General features: G+C 38.7%; 1 pseudogene; it reads left to right on the plus strand.

The window, feature by feature from the left end:
- The first annotated feature begins 1,571 nt into the window (after nucleotides 1-1,571).
- LOC113884315 lies at nucleotides 1,572-2,257 on the plus strand (annotated as a pseudogene).
- Nucleotides 2,258-8,827: the final 6,570 nt, after the last annotated feature.

Here is an 8,827-nt window from a genome sequence, read left to right on the forward strand (position 1 = left end):
AAATCTCACTAAGTTCAAACTTGAATAAATTGGATACTGTAGTAATTTGGGCAGATGCTAACCTGCATTTGATTATTTTACTATGTGAAAGGATTTACTTTGTCAATAATAGGTCAATAAGTTTGCAAAAATGCTACTGAAGAGAATAAATGATTTCCAAGACTTTTTAATCAAGTCTTGTTTGTTTTTTTGATGTTGAACTGTTTATTTTTTTGGGATTTTAACCTCTCATCTACCATATCATTAGCAAATATTTTCTCTCATTCAGTAGGTTGTCTTTTTGTTTTGTCAATGATTTCCTTTGCTGTGCAAAAGCTTTTAAGTCTGATTAGGCCACATTTGTTTATTTTTTACTTTTATTTCCTTTGCTTTAGAAGACAAATCCGAAAAAGTATTGCTACGATTTGTGTCAAAGAGCGTTCAGCCTATGTTTTCTTCTAGGAGCTCCATGGTTTTCGGACTTACATTTAGGTCTTTAATCCACTTTGAGTTTATTTTTGGGTATAGTGTGAGAAATTGTTCTCACTTCATTCTTTTACAAATAGCTATCCACTTTTCCTAGTACCACTTATTGAACTTCTCAAGTGTTTTAGAAAACCACATTTAGGTATTGACCATGGAGTCACTAGTTGATTAATTATGTTGATTGTTGTGCCAATTAAAAACATTCTTATAAATGCTATGTGATATTCTAGATTATATCTTGGGATAGAAAAACTGTGAAATCTGAATAAAGTGTCTAGTTTAATAGTAATAGATCAGTTCAGTTCAGTTCAGTTGCTCGGTCGTGTCCGGCTCTTTGCAACCCCATGAACCGCAGCATCCCAGGCCTCCCTGTCCATCACCAACTCCCAAAGTCCACCCAAACCCATGTCCATTGAGTCAGTGATGCCATCCAACCATCTCATCCTCTGTCGTCCCCTTCTCCTCCTGCCCTCAATCTTTCCCAGCATCAGGGTCTTTTCAAATGAGTCAGCTCTTCGCATCAAGTGGCCAAAGTATTGGAGTTTCAGCTTCAACATCAGTCCTTCCAATGAACACCCAGGACTGATCTCCTTTAGGATGGACTGGTTGGATCTCCTTGCAGTCCAAGGGACTCTCAAGAGTCTTCTCCAATGCTACAGTTCAAAAGCGTCAATTCGTCTGTGCTCAGCTTTCTTTATAGTCCAACTCTCACATCCAATATGCTAATAGTAATAGTAAATAGTAATGTGCCAATGTTGGCACACATACAACATTAAAATGTTAACACAGAAAAATCTGGGTGAAGTGTGCTTTAGAATTCTCTAGACTATCTTTGTAACTTTTCTATAAATATAAAATTATTACAGGATTTTAAAGTTCATTTAAAGAAATATTGTACATTCATGAAGTCTGATTCCCCAAGAATTCCTAGTAGCAACAAGAGAAACTGTTTATTGAACCCATATAACAGTTGGCATATTGCAAAGTGCCCCTCCTATGTTTTCACAAAATGCTGTGAAGTAGGTATGGTCGGTTATCTTAATTTTCTAGAAACTTGTCCAAAGACACACAAAGTGTGTGTGTCAAAAATGGATGGAGTCAGACCCGACGGTCACCTGCTTGCTTCTTGGTACCTGCTCCGCCTGGCACTGAGGGGAGTGCGGGCCGGGGCGGCCCCCAAGAATGGCAGGCGCGAGGGGAGCAGGTCTGCGAGTGGAAGTGTTGCAGCGGCACACGTGCAGCAACAGTCGGGAGGAGCAGGAGACAGCAAGGATAGGCCCAGGAGCAATGGCGTCCAAAGAGGAACAAGCAGTAAAACATCGAAACATGGAAGATGCCAACCAGAAGAATGAAAAAGAAAGATGGAAAGGATCAAGATGCTAATAAAAGAGAACCTATGGCCCTCCTTTCCGGTGCTAGTGAATATTATGTACCTAGAGGAAATCCTAGGCGGTTCCGTGTTAGGCAGCCCATCCTGCATTATAGATGGGACGTGTCTCAGAGACTTGGCGAGCCACAAGGATGAGAGAAGAGAGAAGAGAATATGGAAAGGATTGGGGAGGAGGTGAGGCAGCTGATGGAAAAGCTGAGGGAAAAGCAGTTGAGTCATAGTCTGCGGGCAGTTAGCACTGACCCCGCTTACCATGAGCATCATGATGACTTTTGCCTTATGCCTTGAATCCTGATGTTTTCCCTGAAGTTAGGAGACTCTTACTTCCTAAACTTAGATGTTCTTGACTTACCTTTGTTGTAAAGGTTTTGGTGTTAAGCTTGTTTCTTGCCCATTTCCTATTACCAGCTTCTAATTGAATGTTGTGTTTTTGACCCAATCTGTAAGTTTCTATCAGCAGGAAGGTTTTAACTGTTGCATGGAGAAATGTTCATTATATATTGTGAAGTTAATAAAACAGTTTAAAAAAGCAAAAAAAAAAAAAAAAAAAAAATGGATGGAGTCGGCATGTAACAAGTTCTGTCTTCTGTCTAATCCTGAAGCCTAGGCTCTCAGCAGCTCCACCACTCCACCTTTTTGCCTGTCTTAGTTTGAATTTCTCTGTGTAAAGGAAAGCTATCACTTATTCACATGGACACTTATCTTTTATTTGAGTTGGTGAAACGAACCCAATTACTTGCACTGCACTTTTAAGCAAACCAGAGTATCATTTTGAAAGTAACCAAATTTAACACACAGTAAAGTTGTCCACCTTTCTGCTTTGTTAAACTGGGCTCTGATTTTCCCAGAGGAGGGACTGGGAGAAGAGGCTGAGTGAGGCATCTATCTCAAGGAGCTTGGGATGCTCACAGATCCAAGCAATAGGCCCTTTCTCCTTGGTTCCTCTCTTCTTTGCCCATCATGTGCTCACCTTGAGATGCTGGGCCGGATGCCCAGAGTTCTTCTCACACTTTTCAGTCAGGCTTTGAACATAGATGGTTTACTCAGAAATGGAAAAAGTTAGCCTGCTACAGTATGACACATGGTCCTGGGTCAAGAATGCCAGCTCTGTATGCAGAGGGAAGAACTGGCTTGCTTAACACAGCTATTGGAGAAGCCATAGAATTGTCTTTATCCCCAGGTATCACTCCCACTGCTCCAGCAAGATGCCTGTGATCAATTAATTCATGTTAAATGCAGCACGCTGTCACGGCACACATTCTTCTCACAGCATCTCACTATTTTGCTCAGGTACATCCCTTGACACATTTCATGGGTCTGTGCACCCCGCTGGAGTTTGGCCCAATTTCATCCATCACTCATTCATTTATGAAGAAACGAAAATTATTACACAGCAGAGTTCCCACCCTTTCCCCTATCTTGACAGCCACAGAGGATTGTGTAATTGTGAATCATTGAGAAGGATGCTGTCATTGCCAGATGAATGGTTCTTTGGTCTTTCTAGATACAGAATCAGAAAGAAAGGGGAAGAGTAGGAAGAGGCATATTAACCAGCAAGAAAAGGTTTTTGAAGAAGACTGCAGAGTGGGGCAGTTTTAGTGAACGAAACACAGTAACAGTCTTTAAGCCCCTTAAGAAAGAACTGGGGCTTAAAGAAATACCATCTACACTATTTTTCCATTCTTGGTGTTTAGAAAAATACAAATTAAGGACCAATCTTAAATGGATTAAAGTCTTGGGTATAAGCTGAAACCATAAAACTCTTAGAAGAAAACATAGGTGGTAAGCTACTTGACACTGATTTTGGCAATTTTTTTTTTTGACACCAAAAGAAAAAGCAAAAATAAACAAGTGGAGCTACTTTAAATTAAAAAAGCTTCTGCACAATAAAGGAAACCATCAACAAAATGAAAAGACAACTTATAAAATGGGAGAAAAACATTTGCAAAGAATATATCTGATAAGGGGTTAGTATACAGAATATATAAAGTACTTATATACCTCACTAGCAAAAAAAAAAAAAAAAGCCTAACTTAAAAATGGGCTGAGGAGCTAGATATTTTTCTGAAGATGCACAAATGTCCAACAAGTACATGAAAAGTTGCTCAACATCACAAATCATCAGGGAAATGCAAATCAAAACCACAAGGAGCTATCGCTTCACATCTGTCAGAATGGCTGTCCTCAAAGGGAAGGGATAACAAATGTTGGTGAGAATGTGGAGATAAGGGAACCCTTGTGCACTGTTGATGGAAGGTAAATGAGTACAGCCACTGTGGAAAACCGTATGGAAGTTCCTCAAAAAATTAAAAACAGAACTATCATTTGACCCAGTAATTTGACTTCTGGGTATATATCTGACAGAAAAGAAATCACTATCTAGAAAAGATATCTGCACCCCCATGTTCATTGCAGAATTATTTACAGTAGCCAAGACAGAGAAACAACCTGTGTTCATCAGCTGATGAACAAATAAGAAAATGTGAGATATATAAATATGTAATATATATATCACACACATATAAATTTATATATGTATGTACTATATAAAACATATATGTAATGTTACTATATACACATTATTTGGTCATAAAAAAGAAGGAAATTCTGTCATCCGTGAACAACATGGATGGACACTTAGGGCATTATTCTCAGTGAGATAAATCAAAGAAAGAAAGACAAAATACTATAATTCCACTTACATGTAGAATATAAAGAAAACTAAACTCAGAAAAAAATAGAACAGATTGGTGGTTACCAAAGGCAGGGAGGGCTGGTGGGGGAGATGAATGAATGTGGTCAAAAGGTACAAATCTCCAATTATAAGGTAAACAAGCTCTGGGAATGTAATGTACAGCGTGGCGATTGCAGTTAACAATATTGTATTAGATTCTTGCAAATTGCTAAGAGAGTAGATCTTAAAAATTCTCATCACAAGAAAAAGAACTATAACTATGCTAGGTGATGGGTGTTAACTACATTTATTGTGGTGATCATTTCATAATATGTGAAAGTGAAAGTTGTTCAGTCTTGTCCGACTCTTTGTGACCCCATGGACTATACAGTCCATGGAATTCTCCAGGCCAGAATACTGGAGTGGGTAGCCTTTCCCTTCTCTAGAGGATCTTCCCAACCCAGGAATCGACCTGGGGTCTCCCATATTGCAGGCGGATTCTTTACCGACTGAGCTATGAGGGAAGCCCTCATAATACATAAACCAAATAATTGAGTTGTATCTTAAATGCGCACGATGCTGTATGTCAATTATATCTCGATAAAACCAGAAAAAAATCATTCTGGAAAGGTAACTTTGAGATAATGGGTCTCTGAAAATTGTTAGTGATCCAAAGCTGGGAGACTTCAACTTGTGACTCAACCTTGCCCAGAAGAAACAGCTTTCCAAATTGACAGTAAGCAGAACAGATGGAAAAACCAAAAACATTAAGAGACTTGACATTGAACAGCAATAGCTGCTAACAGCAGAAAAAAAGAAAAAAAACTACACTTTAAGTCCCTTCTGATTAAAACAAACACTATGAAATCATCTTAAAAAAAATCAAACCTGAATCTCATCAAGCCTTCAGAGGTAATTTTCAATTTTTAGAAAATATAAAACTCCTGGGCAGGAGTGAGAGGACTATGTTAGGGAAATTCCAAGAGTTGATAATTGTTGAAGATCATCACAGGATTCATTATGTTGCCTTTCTACTTTACTATATGTTGGAAATTCTCCTTAAAAAAAAAATCCAAACAAACAAAAAAGCAAAACAACAACAACAACAAAACCCAGGAGAACGTGATGTATCACTCCTGTCATTATTGTTTGAAAAAAAAGCTTACAGTGTCTCATTTTTCAAGATGATATAAGTCACTTCTTAAAACTTATTTCAATAGCACCCATCCAATTTTTTTCTCTTTCCAGGGGAGTTGCAGAAGAGACCCACTTTCCACTTCTTCCCATTTACAAATATGATTTGGGTGGGGGAGAAAAAGGAAAGAACTACCACTCTATACTATTTTTCCTTTCTAAGTGTCCATAAAGTGCAGATAAAGGACCAAGAGAGTTGAATTTTCTTTTTATTTGTCAGACAGGGTTTCTTTGACCAGGACCCTGCCTGCTCCTGAACCACACAGCATCCAGCTTTAGCAACAACACACTCACTCACCGCCAACCTCTTGCTCTCACCACCAGCTGCCGCTCCCCTCTCGCTAACTCTGTTTTCTGGTCCTCAACACTCCGCTGAGCCCTGCCTGAATCTTCATTGATCTTATTTTAATAACTGCCAAAGTCAATGCACATTTTCAGCTTTTACTTACGTAACCTCTGTAATATTTGTCTGTTGCCGATTCTTGATAGCCGTGTCCCATACATCAAGAATCCTCAGTTCAAGGTTGCAGACACTTTCTATTTATTATTTGTTTAATCCTCACAATTAATTCAGGAAGGAGGTTTTATTTCCCACCTCACTCTCAGTTTTGCTAAAATAAGGAAACTGGCTCAGAGACATTGGTAATTTAAGTTCTTAGAACTAGAAAATGACAGAAGTAAGACTTACGCCTAGAACTGTTTGATTCTGAAATGTTTATTATTATTATTTAGTAAATAGTTTAATAAACCATTACTATAAAATGTTTTATTATAAAGTATTATAATACCATAATTATTATATGAGTGCTATATATTACATATTTATTATCATGCCAATCAATGGTTTCAGCTTTCAGATTTTGTGGCCTAGAAAAAAATTTTTAGCTTCTTTGGGTCTGCCATGTGTGTATATGTGTGTGTACTCTTTAGGACATTTAAGAAATACTCAATCACAATATATCATCACTGTCATTTAATTTAAAAACATCTTGTCAACTGTACTGCTATGGATATATCTCTACAATGTTATTAAGTGAAAAAAAAAGCAAGATGCAGTATGCTGCCTGCTAATTAAAAGTGAGTTTCTATAAATGTATCTGCTAGTGTATGCATACAGCATTTCTTGAAGAATAAGAAATCAGTAATGGTGGCTGCTTCTGGGTTTGGGTACTGGAACTTTGGGGTAGGAGGGAAATGGCCTACATAATCAATATTAGAAGTTTTTGTACATTTTGAATTTTGTTCATGGGGCATCACGCATTAACTATTCCAAAAATAAGTAAATAAATGCAAAATAAATCTCTAAAAGAAAATATATTTCTATGGTCTGAATGTTTGTGTCCCTCCAAAATTTGTATTTTGAGATCTTAACCCTTAAAGGTGATGGTATTAGGAAGTAGGACCTTGGGAGGTGCTTAGGTCATCAGAGTAGAACCCTCATGAATGGCACTAAGGCTTTTTATTTTAAAAATTATATATTTATTTATTTGGCTGTACCAGGTTTTAGGTGTGACATGTGGAATCTTCTAGTTGCATCGTGTAGCAACTAGTTCCCCAACCTCGGATTGAGCCCAGGGCCCCTGCATTGGGAGCATGGAGTCTTAGCCACTGGATCACCAAAGGAGTTCCCAGACCAGGGCTTTATAAAAGAGGTTCCCTAGCTCCTTTCACCATGTAAGGACTTAGCAAGAAGGTGCAGACTATGAATTAGGAAGGGAGCTCTCAGCAGAAACCAACCATGATCTTACAACCTTGATCTTACACTTGCCAGCCTCCAGAACTGTGAACAATACATTTCTGTTGTTTATAAGCTACCCAGTCTGTAGTATTTTGTTAGAGTAGCCCAAAATAGACTAAGACAGGTATTTTAACATCGTCAGAAAGATGTGGCTAACACAATCACAGAATAATTTGAATAAATTTAACTTTATCCTTATTTTTCTCTGTTTTAAAAACTAATTTTATTTATTTAATTTTGGCTGTGCTGGGTCTTTGCGGCTGTGCAGAATTTTCCCTAGTTGCAGTGTCCAGGCTGCTCATTGTGGTGGGTGGCCTCTCTTTTTGTGGAACGTGGGCTCTAGAGCACTTGGGCTTCAGTAGATGTAGCACGCAGGCTCGGTAGTTGCAACTCCTGGGCTCTAAAGCACTGGCTCAATAGTTATGGCCTTGCTGCTTTGCAACAAAACAAAAACACCAGCTTTGTTGCTCCTTGGCATGTAGGATTTCCTGGATCAGGGACTGAACCTGTGCCTCCTGCATTGGCAGGCCGATCCTCTACCACTGAGACACCAGGGAAGCCCTATTTTTCTCTTTTTGATATGTCTTGGGGAAAACTTGGTTGGGATCTGACAGTAGCCTTCTAACTGACTCTGTTTCTCACTGATCACTCTGTACACATCATGTATGGAGTTGTTGTCTTTAAATCTTCCTGAAAAATACCTACTTCTGATTTATTGACTACGCCAAATCCTTTGACTATGTGGACCACAACAAACTGTGGAAAATTCTGAAACAGATGGGAATACCAGACCACCTGACCTGCCTCCTGAGAAATCTGTATGCAGGTCAAGAAGCAACAGTTAGAACTGGACATGGAACAACAGACTGGTTCCAAATCGGGAAACGAGTACGTCAAGGCTGTATATTGTCACCCTGCTTATTTAACTTCTATGCAGAATACATCATGAGAAACGCTGGGCTGGAAGAAGCACAAGCTGGAATCAAGATTGCTGGGAGAAATATCAATAACCTCAGATATGCAGATGACACCACCCTTATGGCAGAAAGTTAAGAGGAACTAAAGAGCCTCTTGATGAAGAAAAAGGAGAGTGAAAAAGTTGGCTTAAAACTCAACATTCAGAAAATGAAGATCATGGCATCTGGTCCCATCACTTCACGGGAAATAGATGGGGAAACAGTGGAAATAGTGTCAGACTTTATTTTTGGGGGCTCCAAAATCATTGCAGATGGTGAGTGCAGCCATGAAATTAAAAGACGCTTGCTCCTTGGAAGAAAAGCTATGAACAACCTAGATAGCATATTAAAAAGCAGAGACGTTACTTTGCCAACAAAAGTCCATCTAGTCAAAGCTATGGTTTGTAGTC

This window comes from Bos indicus x Bos taurus, chromosome 26 (assembly GCF_003369695.1).
Source record: "Bos indicus x Bos taurus breed Angus x Brahman F1 hybrid chromosome 26, Bos_hybrid_MaternalHap_v2.0, whole genome shotgun sequence".
NCBI classification, from domain to species: Eukaryota; Metazoa; Chordata; class Mammalia; order Artiodactyla; family Bovidae; genus Bos; species Bos indicus x Bos taurus.